The sequence below is a fragment of the Delphinapterus leucas genome, chromosome X, assembly GCF_059928025.1.
Source record: "Delphinapterus leucas isolate spDelLeu-1000000601 "Yukka" chromosome X, BTC_Dleu_Yukka2, whole genome shotgun sequence".
NCBI lineage: Eukaryota > Metazoa > Chordata > Mammalia > Artiodactyla > Monodontidae > Delphinapterus > Delphinapterus leucas.
The window spans coordinates 15,535,751-15,552,252 of NC_143150.1; the positions used below are offsets into that span (position 1 = coordinate 15,535,751).

General features: G+C 39.4%; 1 pseudogene across 1 annotated transcript in view; it reads right to left on the reverse strand.

The window, feature by feature from the left end:
* Positions 1-16,502, reverse strand: part of LOC111164529 (transmembrane 9 superfamily member 2-like) — a 99,239-nt pseudogene that overhangs the window by 44,680 nt on the left and 38,057 nt on the right. The window contains exons 9-13 of the transcript XR_016391270.1: positions 7,906-7,988; positions 4,449-4,557; positions 3,313-3,444; positions 2,219-2,338; positions 1,957-2,014 (exon numbers count right to left, since the gene is read on the reverse strand). The product of XR_016391270.1 is annotated as a transmembrane 9 superfamily member 2-like (transcript). The remainder of the gene's footprint in view (positions 1-1,956; positions 2,015-2,218; positions 2,339-3,312; positions 3,445-4,448; positions 4,558-7,905; positions 7,989-16,502) is intronic.

The following is a 16,502-nucleotide window of genomic DNA, read 5'->3' on the forward strand; positions in this document are numbered from 1 at the left end:
ATTCACCTCAGGAAAGACCACCCATTCTAGTTCCCTTGAAAAGAGTTATAGAAAAAGCAGATGGCTGTATTCAAGGTGGTAAGGGGGAGGGGAGTGCATTGTCCTTATTTTAAATAAGTCAAAAACTGCGGTACATGTATTTGATGTGTAAACTTATAATGTTCAGTCTTTTCAATGATATTGAAACTCCCGACCCTGGAGTTTAGGAGAAAACAAGCCACATGTAGATAAAAGATTATGAGCCTACTGAATATATCATCTATCGCTGCATTGAATTGTTTATGGCATTATACTCAGTCACAGAGCATTTGTTCTCATTTTGTCACTAATTAGTATATAATATAACTGAATTTACTATGTATAAGTTTCATTATAGGACTTCCACTATTGTGACACACTCTAGCATCAAGGACATGGGAATTTTACAACAAAAGAAAATTAAAGGACCACATAACAGTTAAGATATGATCCACTAATTTTTCCTTAAAAAAAAAAAACTTGTCCTTCAGAACATATCAAGGAAAGAATTTTTTTAATGGAACTTGCTATGGACTGAATTGTGTCCCCCAAAATTCATATGTTGAAACCCTAATCCCTAATGTGACAGTATTTGGAAATGGGGCCTTTAGGGAGTAATAAGGTTTACATGAGGTCATGAGGGTGCGGTCTTCATGATGGCATCAGTGCCCTTATAAGGAGAGACACCAAAGAGTTCTCTCTCTCTCTTTCTCTTTTCCCTTGCCATGTGAGGACACAGCAAGAAGGCAGCTAGCAGCAACCAGGAAGAGAGTGCTCACCAGGACCCGACCCTGTTGATGCCCTGATCTTGGGCTTCCCAGTCTCCAGAACCGTGAAAAAATAAATGTCTGTTGTTTAAGCCACTCAGTCTATGGTATTTTGTTATGGCAGCCCAAGCTGACTAAGAAAAAACATATTAAAGAATTTGGAGATAAAACCTTAAGCAAGTCAGCACCTTATCAGTGAGGTATTATGGGAAGAGCACTGGACGGGATGTAAGGGGTGCGTTCGGTTATATACAGCCTGGGCTTCATGACTGACTTCTTGTGTGACCTTGAACACACTGGTTCCACATCTCTATAATTAGGGGACTGGATGAGCTGCCATTATGGCCACTGTGCAGCACCACCCCGACTCCCACTCTGACCATGACTGTGCCTGGGGACTGTAGTCACTAATGACACTGTAGTAACTAGGTGAAACATGAAGAAATAATCACTGAAGGCAAGGACGAAGAGAATAACACAATGTAGTGTATAAATTGCCACTCTAACATGATATATAAGGCAAGATGCATAACTGAGATGAGCATTTATGAAACCTGCTTCAAAAACAAAGATCAAAATGGAATACCGCAGCACCATCGCCATCTCTTTGTACTAGGGTTTAAGATGTACAGAAAGATGAAAAGAATGCAGATATACCAGAAAAAGAAAGCTGCAGCCACAGAAAAAACAGTGGTCATTCAACTCCTTTCTACTCTTCATTATCGTGTAAAATGATTTTTCCAAGATAAAGTATAAGAAAGGGGCTTCCCTGGTGGCACAGTGGTTAAGAATCTGCCTGCCAATGCAGGGGACACGGATTCGAGCCCTGGTCCAGGAAGATCCCACATGCTGTGGAGCAACTAAGTCTGTGCGCCACAAGTATGGAGCCTGCGCTCCAGAGCTCACAAGTCACAACTGCTGAAGCCCATGTGCCACAACTTCTGAAGCCCACATGCATAGAGCCCACGCTCTGCAACAAGAGAAGCCACCGCAATGAGAAGCCCATGCACCGCAACAAAGAGTAGCTCCCACTCACCACAACTAGAGAAAGCCTGTGTGCAGCAACGAAGACCCAACTCAGCCAAAAATAAATAAATAAATAAAGTTATTTTTAAAAAAAGTGTAAGAAAGGGTACAATTGCATAGAGAAAAGAGAATGTGAGATACTAACCCAGGACACAGTAGTGCCGTCAGCAAAAAATTTGTCTTCCACTTAATACCTCTAAATGCTGAGGAAGTAAAGGACAGAAGAGTTACTGGAGCAACTGGATTTAGTCCACTTTACAAATACTTTATAGTAACTAACACACAACTACATTTCACTAGGTCAGCTAAAATTCCCCATGCAATTTCTGAATTTTTAATTTTACAGCTTTTTAATTTCTACATTTAACACACCAACTTACTGGAATAATAACAGTTGCAATGCTTACTCATATACATCTTAGCAGATACGTATCCAGCAGAGGTTCCCAGAAGGACCCATAACAGAATAGCACTGGTCATTAAAGCACCTCGATTGGCAAGGGAAAGGAAACCAAGGCAAGCCAGAACTAAAGGCACAAAAGAGAAATATCAAACCAGTGACAATAATGGCCTCAAAAGCACATAGGACTTTATAATAAAGACAACCTTATGAAGATATTTTTATGAAACAGCATACAAGGAAATTCTCTGATGTTATTCTCTTAGCTAATTTTTTTGACAATTTTTTCTTAATGAAAAAGTCTGATTTTCCATACAAGGCAAATGATATGTTTTCAATTTAGCCTTTAATCTCACTGTTTAAATCAAAATTAAACAAAAGATCTTCCCCTTCCCTATTCCAGTAGTCACTGCATAAACAGCAAATCATTTTTCCCACAAAAATTTCCTTCTGTTTCCTTTTATTCAAGGTAAGGGGGAAAATATCAAAGTGAGACTTGGTCTCAGGAAAATATAACCTTAAGAGCTAAATTTTGAAATTATCACTGACATCTGAAACAGCTAATAAGCCATTTATTTACAGCAGCTTTGTTTGTGAAAATCAGCACTCTGGTTATCAAAAACTGACAAACTCCATTTTTAGTTGCTAAATGAAGGCAGCCAGAGTTCCTCAGCCACTGTAAGCCTACTAACGACGCCATTGCGCTTATACATTTAAAGACCAGCACTCAGGCTTGCCATAGCATTTCAAAATGCTAGTCTTTGAATTATAACTCCCTGAGTTCATTTAAAATATGATTCTACCCACATGCTGATTTTCAAGAACGCATCTACCTTGCAAAGCAAGGAACAAGTGTATTGGACATTACAATAAATTACTCAAAACTGAAGAAGCTATGAAAGTTCCTTGATATAGGAACATATTCAGACTCATATCCTTAATTTGAGAAGAAAGAAATATAAGTACTATAAAACACACATTTCCTTAAACTTTAGGGTAGAATTTTCAAAGTCCTTTTGTACACATGAATCAAAGTTTAACATATGTTAGCAGCTCACTAAGAATGTTGAAGAAGACACATATTGATCTGAGATTACTCACATAAAGTAATAAATGTCATAATCAAAACTTGTGCTCTTGACCCAGGAAAACTGACAGCAACATTCTACTCCTTGGAGGTCTGAATACATCCCCATGAACCAGCTTCCAACCAAATTCCTTCTGGGCATCTTCCTGCATATGAGAAAGTCTTTAATAAACACGGGAGTTACTAGGACAGAAAGTTACAAGAGCTCTGAAAGTTAGAGAAAAATGAATTTTCCTCTAGAGACAGACTAGCTGGAAACCAATGGCTCATTTTGGTTACACTAGGTCTCTGGCAGGTATGTGACCCTGCCATACAAATGAGCTATTCCCTTACCTTAAGTTTTGCATTGGAGGGAGTGTGTTAACTATATAAAGGACACAACTGGCTTGATTTTCATGAAGAAAGCAACACGATTTAACATACATAAAAGATTCAACCAAGGGACTTCCTGGTGGCGCAGTGGTTAAGAATCCGCCTGTCAATGCAGGGGACAAGGGTTCAATCCCTGGTCCGGGAAGATCCCACATGCTGCGGAGCAACTAAGCCCGTGTGCCACAACTACTGAAGCCTGCGTGCCTAGAGCCCGTGCTTCACAAGAGAAGCCACCACAGTGAGAACCCCGCGCACTGCAACAAAGAGTAGCCCCCGCTCACCACAACTAGAGGAAGACCGCGCACAGCAACAAAGACCAACGCAGCCAAAAATAAATAAATAAATTTTAAAAAAAAGATTCAACCAATTCTATAGAAATTAAACGTTCATCAATACACAAATGATTACAAGAGTCAAAACAGTATAAATTGATAAAACTAAATTTACCCTAAATTGTAGTATTTTGCAGTGTTTCGTATACTTATCTCATGCTGCAAATTAATGAAAATCTTAAATAATGATATTTTGAAAGGTCAGAAACATGAAAAGGAATATAACCAAAGAGTTGATAGCAAATAACTCTCTAATAAACTTACCTGTACTTTTTAAGAATCAACACAACACTCTGTACTTCGATTCAGCATAATATGCAAAATTACTAGACATCAAAATGCATTGTATTCAAGGTGTTACACTCTAAGTAGAAATATAACATTGAGAACTGGGCAAAGCAGGCACTCAAATATTTGCTGAATCAAATATGTGCAATTTTACTTACGGGAAAACTCATCTAATTATATCTGATAATATCTTTATGGAGAGTCCTTAATATGATCATAGCCACCATTCCAGATAAGAAGACAGCAATAACAATGGAATTCACAATACTAGAAAACATAAAGAAGGAAAAAGAGAAGTTAAATCTCAAGTTTCTTATTTGAATACTAAAAAGAAAATGTGTGCACACGTAAAAGAAAGACATTCAAATTATCATTATGTCGATCAGTTTTCTAAGGTTAAATGTGGATCAAAGGCTGAATACATCAATATATTAAATGAACTTAAAGCTCTATCACAAGGGGCTTCCCTGGTGGCGCAGTGGTTAAGAATCCACCTGCCAATGCAGTAGACACGGGTTCGAGTCCTGGTCCGGGAAGATTCCCACATGCCACGGAGCAACTAAGCCCATGCACCACAACTACTGAGCCTGTGCTCTAGAGCCCGTGAGTCACAACTACTGACGCCCGTGTGCCTAGAGCCCGTGCTCCGCAACAAGAGAAGCCACCTCAATGAGAAGCCTGCGCACCACAACAAAGAGTAGCCCCTGCTCGCCGCAACTAGAGAAAGCCCGCGAACAGCAACGAAGACCCAACGCAGCCAAAAACAAATAAATAATTATTTTTTTAAACAAAACTCTATCAGGGCTTCCATGGTGGCGCAGTGGTTGAGAGTCCGCCTGCCGATGCAGGCGACGCGGGTTCGTGCCCTGGTCCGGGAAGATCCCACATGCCACGGAGCGGCTGGGCCCGTGAGCCATGGCCGCTGAGCCTGCGCGTCCGGAGCCTGTGCTCCGCAGCGGGAGAGGCCACAACAGTGAGAGGCCTGCGTACCGCAAAAAAAAAAAAAAAAAAAAAAAAAAAAAAAACAGCTCTATCACAAATGTGCATTACAAATAAATCAGTAGAAGCAACACTATTCTTAAGGTTATTTTAGAACTTTGTAAGAGTACATTCCCAAAAAGAAACAAGGGGAAATGAATAAGATCAGGAACACAGACGTAGTTCCAGAACATGAAACTGAGAATGGAAGTTCAGGAATCAATGTTGAATTGATGACTGACTGACTGACTTCTTAGCTGATGGACTAAGGCTTTTAACTCTATCAAGTCTTTATCAAGCTTCAGGGTAAAGACCCCATGGACCACTTACCTACCATCTCTTACATACTGTTTCCAAAACTGAATCTTAAAATCTATGCCCAAATCAAAATCAAGACCTTCTGCCATCCCACTGCCCAGACAAATCCAGACACATCAAAAAAGTTTCACCAGAATCTATGAAAAGGCCAGCACTGTTTTAGAAAAATGCCATTAAGATAATGTCTAAAATATCTGTTAAATGTCATAAGTAAATTAGCTTGAGACAGAAACTAAAGTACATTTATTGTTACATTATAAACATTAATACTACTAGAGATTAGCCCCACAATCTATCTGGATGCCCTTCGCTTTCACAACCCCTTCAAAGAAAGCATTTAAATAAATTTTATCCAGGGACTTCCCTGGTGGTCCAGCGGTAAAGAATCCACCTTACAATGCAGGGGATGTGGGTTCCATCCCTGGTCAGGGAACTAAGATCCCACATGTCGTGGAGCAACTAAGCCCACGTACCACAACTACTGAGCTCGTGCGCCTCAACTAGAGAGCCTGTGTGCCGCAAACTACAGAGCCTACGCACTCTGGAGCCCATGCACCACAACTAAAGAAGAGAAAACCACAACCAAGACACAATGCAGCCAATAATAAATAAAATAAATGATAAGTAAATCTTTAAAGAAATAATAAGTAAATAAAGTTTATCTGAAGAGAGTTCTGGGTGGTGTGACAAAATGGGACCTGGACTATTGCCCAAACAGAAGATTTTCTAGAAAAGCTACAATATGATAATAATAATGAGGAGGAGAAGGAGGTAGAGGAGAAGGAAGAATAAGGATAGAAACAGGAGGAGAAGGGGGTGCCATTCTCACTTTAAAGGCAATAGCACAGTAAATCAACTATACTTCAATAAAATAAAATTTTTTAAAAATAAAGGCAATGGCATATAAGGAAAATCATCACCTCAGAAGACCATACTCATAGAATCACACCTTTCCTTACTTTCATCTTTACCTTTACAGTCTTCTTCCATCCAAAACTGGTTTATTATAGGATATGAGGATAACGGGAAAAAAATACTACATACACAGGTTCACCTATTTCTCGCCGGCTTCTCTGATCAGTCTCCTAAGTCACTAACTGAAGATCCTACTCTCGTTGTCAGCGCTTTATGACAGCCCCAATCATCACGTTCTCAGTTGGTCCATCCTTCGATTTCATGTTGAAACTACTCCTTCCACAGTCATGAAGGACTCCTAACTCTGTGGTCTGTCCTGTTGAAGACTCCTGAGGAATCAAGTCCCTTCACTCTGAATCCACTAGAATATAAGCTTCCTGCGAGCAGAAGCCTGTTGGCCTTATGCACCGCCATGTCTGAGAGCCTCTCCTAGTGATTGGCACCCTAATAGGGATGAAAAAGAATATGTGGAGAATGAATCCACCTTCACTCACAGACATTATCTCAACACAGTCCTCTCGTCTATATGACCTGCCTTGACCACTTGCAATGTTTTGGTTTCTCAATCTTTTCATCTTTCTCTGCTCTCTTCCCAGTCTTTCATGACATCCTGACTTTCCTCCACCCCAGCTGGTTACTGCTCTCTCTTACACTCTAGTTTGCTCAGACTTTGACCCCACAAATGAAAGCGTCTCTCCTGTTTTCATTCCATCTTTTGCACAGTGTCCACAGCCACAGCCCTATCCTGCCTACTTCCCAGCATGGACTACTCTTTACGTGCAGACATCTTATCTCTAGGACATCTCAGCCTTCTCCTTCCCCCCAGCATAAACATTAGTATATTTAAAACAGATTTTCCTTTTTTCTTTCTCTTTGCATATGTGGAGAGGTGGGGGAGAGGAAGGAGAAGGGAACTTAGCCACAGAGAAGAAAAAATGTCACTCAAGATCATCTTGGACGGGGGTGGGGGGAGGGGGAACTGGATGAAGGTGGTCAAAAGGTACAAACTTGCAGTTATAAGATGAAGTACTAGGGATATAATGTACAACATGGTTAATATAATTAACACTGTTGTACGTTATGTATGAAAGTTGTTAAACAGTAAATACTCGGAGTTTTCATCATGAGGAAAAAATCTTTTTCTATTTCTTTAATTTTGTATCTATAGGAGATGATAGATGTTCACTAAACTTACTGTGGTCATCAATGTAAGTCAAATCATACAGTACTTTAAACTCATACAGTACCGTATGTCAATTATATCTCAACAAAACTAAAAGGAAAAAAAGATCATCTCTGGTGACAAAATAATTTTTAAAATACATATATGTATGTATGTGTGTGTGTGTTTGTATACATTTCCTACCGGGAAGCTACTTATTCTTTATTTCATAAAGTGCTTACCTAAACCACGGAATGCTGCTGGTATGAGACATGGACTCCAAAATATAATCCCATCTAGAACCCCACTTGATATGTTTGCTTTCCTAAAAACAAAAATACAAAATCACATGACCAAACTTTAACTGACTTTTTACTGGTTATAATCCTAAAACAGACAGAAAGTTATTTTGCCTGTACTTTCTCTATTTCTTTACTGCTAACTTCATGGAATCAAAAGGGACTAGAAAATAATTTTAGCTTACTGCTGTTCACCAGATATAGCACCTTTTCGCTACTATTTTTCTGTAACCCTAAATCCACCCCATACTTCATTTCCTTTTGTCCAGACCACATTTTCGTCTTAACTGCAACTTCATACCATGCTTACAAAGGTATACGTAATGTCACTGTAGTTTTGTTTGTAAATTTAAAAACGTAGAAACAACCAAAAATTCCCATCAGAATGGGAATAAATAAACTGTGGTAATCCATGCTAAGGAATACTACGTAACCATTAAAAGGTATGATGTGCATCTATAGGTGACAATATGTCTATGAAATAGCATTAAGCGAAAAAAGAAAGGTGAAAAGTATATGGTAGGACAAGTTATGTACAGCAAGATTCCATTCCCCCCACAAAATTATATTCATATTTTGTAGATGCAGACATTTTTCTGGAAGAAAAAATAATGGTTATACTTTTGGAGCGAGAGACTAGAAATTGGGGGGAGGGTACTAAAGGAAGGGCGAATTTTACTTATACATTTTCTATATGGTTTGCAGTCTTCACCACATACAAGTATTATCAATATTATTATTTAAATTGAACTCAACATTTGAACTAAAAGACAACTTGCATCACTGCAACACACAAAATCCACCTCCTGCAAATAGGTTTATTATTAGGGTATTTTGTTTAATTAGAAAACAGTATTCAATTTCAGTCATTATTTCTTATAGAATATTTTAATATTTTACATTTTTGTATGTTAAGCATTTTGAAATATTTTAGCAATGAATTTATAAAAGTTGTTTTAATATTGTAGTGCTCAGTACAGAACAAAACACAAGAAAATATAATCACCAGCTGTTTCTGCTGGTGTGCAGTCAAACTCAACCTTTCAATAGCTTTCTTATAAAATATCCCCAATAAATGATCTTAAGTGATAATCCCCAGTAAACATTTAAACCATTAATGCAGTATTATTACCCCTTAAATTAATGGCATGCTCTTAGCAAAAGGAAAACACTGGTACAAGTTTACCAAGTTATGTTTGAAATGACTTATTATTTAAAATTAGGTATCTTTAAGTGTTTTTTCTGAAGTTTGGGGGTGGGTATGAAGCAAGCCAATATACACTGCTTTAAAAAAAAACTGAAATGATGGGTTTTAATTGAACAATGGATTTTAGTTGACACCTGATGACCTGGTGATCATGGTTAACATTATCCATGAAAGGTCAGGTTGACATTATGTGTCTACTGATGTGAGCTATCACTTTTGTGGTCTTCCTGTCGAGAATCCATGGCCTGAGCCTGGTCATGAAGAACCATCAGACAGACGCAGGTTGATGGTCATCCTACAGACTGTAAGGTCTGTACTCTTCAAAAATTTTAAGAGGGACTTCCCTGGTGGCGCAGTGGTTAAGAATCTGCCTGCCAATGCAGGGGACACGAGTTCGAGCCCTGGTCCGGGAAGATCCCACATGCCGTGGAGCAACTAAGCCCGTGCACCACACTACTGAGCCTACGCTCTAGAGCCCGTGAGCCACAACTACTGAGTCCACGTGCCACAACTACTGAAGCCTGTGCTCTAGAGCACTTGAGCCACAACTACTGAGCCTTCGTGCCACAACTACTGAAGCCTGTGCGCCTAGAGCCCATGCTCCGCAACAAGAGAAGCCACCACAATGAGAAGCCCGCACACCGCAACGATGAGTAGCCTCCTTTCGCCACAACTAGAGAAAGCCCACACACAGCAATGAAGATCCAACACAGCCAAAAATAAATAAATAAAAAATGAATAATTTTTTTAAAAAAATTTCAAGAATATGAAACACAAGGAAAGACTAAAGAACTGGCCCAGTTTGGAGGAGATCAAAAACTAAACATAACATGTAATCCTGGATAGGATAGTGAACCAGAAAGGAGAAAAGTGACATTGTTGGCCAGCTGGTGAAATCTGAATGGATGCATGTGAATCAGATGGTAATGTAATGCCAATATTGATTCCTGGTTTGCACGGTTGTATGCTAGTTATGTAGGAGGGTGACCTTGTTTTAGGGAAAGATACTCTGGAGGGTATAGGGGTAATGAGACAACATCTAGCTCTCAAAAGATTCACAGAAAGACTAATGATAATGGACACACACAAAGAAGAGTGAACAATGGAGCAAATGAAGTAAAATGTTAACAATTGGGATGTCTGGTTAACAGAACTACGGGAGTTCTTTGTGTTATTCTAGCAATTTTTCTGTAGTATGAAATTGTTTTGAAATAAACTATTTTTTTAAACCTATAAGAAACTCTGAATTTATAGAACTGACAAATCCAGGGATAAATACTCATTGTATGAAAGGATTCATCTTAGCCATTTTATTAAAATATTGTTCCTATACTAAAATGTGACTTAACTTTTCAAAATTTGAATTGCATGCATCTCTTCACCAGACTGTCCATCACCTTAAGCAAGTAAACTCATATTAAGCCTTTTAAAAAGGAGTGAAGGGGCTTCCCTGGTGGCACAGTAGTTAACAATCCGCCTGCCAATTCAGGGGACACGGTTCGAGCCCTGGTCCGGGAAGATCCCACATGCTGCGAAGCAACTAAGCCCGTGCACCACAACTACTGAGCCTGCATTCTAGAGCCCAGAAGCCACAACTAATGAAGCTCGCGCGCCTAGAGCCTGTGCTCCACAACGAGAGAAGCCACCGCAATGAGAAGCCTGCACACCACAACGAAGAGTAGCCCCCACTCACCGCCAACCAGAGAAAGCCCACACGGAGCAACGAAGACCCAACACAGCCAAAATAATAAATAAATAAATAAAATAAAATTTAAAAATATATATGTTTAATAAAATTTAAAAATTAAAAAAAAAAGAATCCACCTGTCAATGCAGGGGACATGGGTTCAAGCCCTGGTCCGGGAAGATCCCACAGGCCGTGGAGCAGCTGAGCCCATGTACCACAACTACTGAGCCCACGTGCCACAACTACTGAAGCCCACGCACCTAGAGCCCATGCTCCGCAACAAGAGAAGCCACCGCAATGAGAAGCCCGAGCACCACAATAAAGAGTAGCCCCCGCTCGCCGCAACTAGAGAAAGCCCGCACACAGCAACAAAGACCCAACGCAGCCAAAAAATAAAATAAATAAAAAGGAGTGAAATAAGTGAGGGAAATTAAGAGGCACAAACTTCCAGTTGCAAAATAAATGAATCACGAGTATGAAATGTACAGGGTGAGTAACATAGTCAATGATTATGTAATACCTTTGTATGGTGACAGATGGTAACTAGACTTATCATGGTGATCATTTTAAAATGGATAGAAATATTGGATCACTATGTTGTGTAACAGGAACTAACATAGTGTTGTAGATCAATTATACTTCAAAAACAAACAAATAAACCCATAGAAAAAGAGATCAGATTTATGGTTACCAGAGGCGGAGAACGGAGAGAGGGAGAATTACGTGAAGGCAGTCAAAAGGTACAAACTTGCAGGTATAAGATAAATAAGTACTAGGAATGTAATGTACAACATGATCAATAGAATTGACACTGCTGTATGTTATATATGAAAGCTGTTAAAGAGAGTAAATCCCAAGAGTTCTCATCACAAGGAAAAAGCATTGTTTTGTTATTTCTTTAATTTTGCGTCTATATGAGATGATGGATGTTCACTAAACTTACTGTGGTCATCATTTCATGACATAAGTCAAATCATTACGCTGTACACCTTAAACTCATACAGTGCTGTGTATCTATTATATCTCAATAAAACTGGAAGAAAAAATAAAATGTAAAAAAAATGAGAGAAACTTTCAAATATGCACTATGAAGTTTGGCTTTTAAATACAAAGAGAGCCTAGAAAATCTGCAGTTGTTAAATCAAGTAGTTTTTGCACCAAACATTGCCACCTGCTGGAAATAACAGTCCACAACACATACTACTCCTCCATAAGAAAATAAATCGTTTTAAAATCCTAAGGTACGAGCTTCCCTGGTGGCGCAGTGGTTGAGAGTCCGCCTGCCGATGCAGGGGACACGGGTTCGTGCCCAAGTCCGGGAAGATCCCACATGCTGCGGAGCGGCTGGGCCCATGAGTCATGGCCCCTGAACCATGGCAGCTGAGCCTGCACGTCCGGAGCCTGTGCCCCGGAGACGGAGAGGCCCCAACAGTGAGAGGCCCGCATACCTCAAAAAAAAAAAAAAAAAATCCTAAGGTACATTTGAGACAAAATGACAAATGCAAAAAGATAACTAAATGGTGGAACCCATTTTTTTAATCCATTTAATATTAATGAAGTATTCTACATCCCAGAGTTTCAAAATCTTTTATAAGACATAGCAGTTGTCATAAATGCATACAAGGTAAGCAGGTCTTTAATGCTATTTATAATGAAGTCACAAGAAGCAAATGTAGAAATATAGACGAGAATTCTTGATTCAGGACACAGCACATGATGGGTTTCACTCGGTAAAAATACAGGCAGGGAATCAAAGAATCAAGCTGGCGGGTAACTACAGCTTCTTTTAGTCTAGCTGTTTTCAACAGGGGGAGCAGCACCCTCTAGGGGGCATAATGAAAAGGTGTGGGGATGCTACTGGTATTTAGCAGCATAGTATTGAATAGAAGGCCAGACGTCCTGCTTGGCACCAGGAGACCCACACAAAGAATTGAGAAGAACTTCTAAAAGCCCCATCCAACATTCATGTGAGTGAAAAACTGCTTATGATTATCTGCGCCTAGATTCTAACTTCATTTTACAGATAAAGTATTTTTACATAGTTTTAATATACATTGATTTTTCCCCCAGCAATGCAACTACCATGTAAATTGAGGGAAAATGGTACTATGTTTGGCTTGAAACTTCACCAAAATTGATCAACATTTGAGAAAATCATGGCATCCTTTAGAAAGATGTGATATTTGAGCCATCAATGTACAATATTCTCATAGCCATATGCATTCGTAGATGTCATGTTTACAATGACTATACACATAGGTGCATGCATCTGACAATGACTGCAATATATACTGAAACATACATTATTTTATTAAAAACTAATTTATCTTTATTTCTCCTTTATATTATAGTTAGGGTGCTATATGGATGCCTATTGAAACTATGTGTAAGTCAGGTTTAATTATCTAGTATCTATTAATATAATTTTACAATAGTAAAGGGAGAATGATAAAACATTTGTTATTAAAAGAGGACATCGGTCTGATAGGGTTGAGAACTACTGATCCAGCTCCATTCCCTCACTTCACTATGCAGAAACTGAAGTCCAGAAAGGAAAATGAACTTGCTCAAGGTCACAGTATGAGTTTGAAGCAAACCAGCACCAAAATTCTCTGATTCTCAATTCAGTTATTGGTCTATGGTGCCTGAAAATCAGGAATGCATTTTGAAAAAAAACACAACTATGTATGTGGCTAGGGTCCCAAGCTAGCCCACGACTAAAGCTTATATAACTCACATACGTAGATACACAGCTAAAATTAATGTGATTAGAGTGAAACCAAAACATCTTTGGTTGGTGGTATAAAAACAGTAAGTTTCTAAAGTAAAATATGGTGAATAGAAATACTTTAGCCATTCAAAATCTGGCCCAAACCTATCTTTCTAACCTTTCTACCAATACTATATAAACAACTAAAGTCTGGGGTACTAGACTGAATCTTTTTGGCCTTTATATACCCCAGGGCTTAACACCTGGCACGTGGAGTGCATTTACTGCCTGTTGCTGAATGAACAAACAAATGAAAAAAGTTTTGTTTCAATCAGACAAGTCTATTCACTGTTCCCCACATACACCATGTACATTCTTACCTGAAAAGCCCTTCCTAAAGCTCCTCTCCAGATTCCTAAATGCCAGGTCTTTTAACTCAGTTTATAGGCCTTCCCAGAATGCCTTGCACACTTCTACCCCTTCTATCCAAATTATCCTCAGCATCCTTCAAGGACTAGCTAAAGGCCTCTCTCTTATAAAGTCTTCTTGGTCAATTCACCCACCATAACTCCTTCCCATTCTAATCTCACACGATGTATTAAAGAGACTGTGTCAGAAGCCTGGATTCTGTAGTCAAGCTAATCTAGACTTATAATCCTTTACATTTGTGACCTTGGGCAAGTAACTTTATCTCTATGAGTCTCAGTTCTATAGTCTATAAAATGGAGATTTAAAATAGTACCTGCCTTCAGAGGACTATTGTGAATAACAGTTAAACTAGGTACTTTATAAAAATTCCCATGCTAGGCACATAATAGGCCCTCAATAAATATTTGTTATATAAATGGATGAATAAAAGGTCTTCACTCAAATGTTAATCTTTATGGTCCCATCCTTCAATAACTTCTGAACAAAATTGTTATATAAACACCAAACTTTGTACCCACTTGGGAACATGTATTATTTTCTGAAAACATAAAGTACATAAGATGTTCAATTAAAAAGCAAAAAGACAAAATTTTATAACTAAAAATTGCTATATTTGCCTCTGAACCTTTCCGTGGCCAGTAGCTGCCTGACCAGGGGCTCAGGCCAACAACTCGGCCGATGACCACAAGCTCTGCATCCTAACAGCAGTTTGCAGGTGGCTGCACTAAGGTGGGAGAGGCGGCACAGGAGGATGGAGATCGCAACCCAGGTGGCTCAGGCGCCATTGCTGCTATATGGCACTGACATCTGTAAGTCGTTTGACGTGTTCAGCTTCTCCAGCCAGGCCCCCCAGCCCCGCCCCATCCCTGTGTCAGGATCACACCTACCCCTCCCCTAGCCCGAGACTGTCTTTGTGGAAGGCTTCTGCAGTCTGCAGGAGGGTGAGAGACTGTAGTTCACCCAGCCAGGTGCCTGGGATCAATCCATGTCACAGGACCTGGTGGGATTTTCTGTATTGAGAGTGAGAAGCAACAAAAGGTGAAAAACAAGTAGAAGCACAGACCAAAGGGGACAGTCCCTGAAAATGTGGAGGTCTAGATCTTTGCCAAGATGGCAGCAGCTAGCCACACGTGGCTATTCAGCACTTGAAACGTGGTCGGTCCTAAGTGAGATCAGCTCTAAGTGTAAAACACACACCAGATTTCAAAGACTTAGTTCAAGAAAGAAGAATGTAAGATATTTCTTTATCAAAAAAAATGCTATACAGACACTATATACGGGCTTCCCTGGTGGCACCATGGTTAAGAATCCGCTTGCCAGTGCAGGGGATACGGGTTCGAGCTCTGCTCAGGGAAGATCCCACATGCAGTGGAGCAACTAAGCCCGTGTGCCACAACTACTGAGCCTGCGCTCTAGAGCCCGTGAGCCACAACGACTGAGCCCACGTGCCACAACTACTGAAGCCCGTGCACCTAGAGCCTGTGCTCCGCAACAAGAGAAGCCACCGCAGTGAGAAGCCCGCACACTGCAAAGAAGAGTAGCCCCCGCTTGCCGCAACTAGAGGAAAAAAACCTGCACCCAGCTGTCTGATTTCGAATTATCACTCTTAATTACATACACAAAAATTTTCATGGTAGTTCTCAGCACGTGGTGGTATTCTAAATGACTTTTATTCACATTTTGTGATTTTTCTATATTTTCTACAATGAACATGAATAACTACTATAATTTTTTTTTTTTACTTAAAACAACAGAAGTTTATTCTCTCACAGTTCTAGAAGCTAGACGTCCAAAATCCAGGAGTTGGCAAGGGATGGTTCCTTCTGAAGGTTCTTTTTTTTTTTCTTCTTTTTAATAGATAACTGACAAGGACCTACTGTATAGCACAGGGAACTATACTCACCATCAAGCAGTAAGGGAAAAGAATCTATAAGGGAAAAGAATCTAAAAAAGAATATATATATATATATATGTATAACTGAATCACTGTGCTGTACACCTGAAACTTACACGATATTGTAAATCAACTATGCTTCAATAAAAATTTTTCTAATTTAAAAAAATTAAAAATAAAAATTTCTAGTTCAATAGGATTTTGTAAACTACTATGAGACACAACAACCATGTACACCTAGGGTACACAATGTGGAATCTGCAGCGGGATATAAATGGTACTCCAGAATGGTACTCCATAGTCAAAGACAATTATAAAATGCTGAGTTAGACTCAGTCAAAGGTTTCTTTATTAGGAGACTTTTAAACATTAATGTGCTTTGTGAAGCTAAGAAAGGAGACGGTAGAAAGTAGCATTTTCCAAACTTATTTGACTAGTATTCTTGGGAATGCACTTTGAGAAATGTTGACGTGTACGATTATCACTGGGTAAAAAAAAAAAAAAAAAATTCAACCCAAACCCAAGACAGAAAATAAAGAAACAGCACCATCAGAGATATCCATCACCACTCTTCCTGGAGCCCTCCCCACAACTATAACAGCAACTTTCTGGT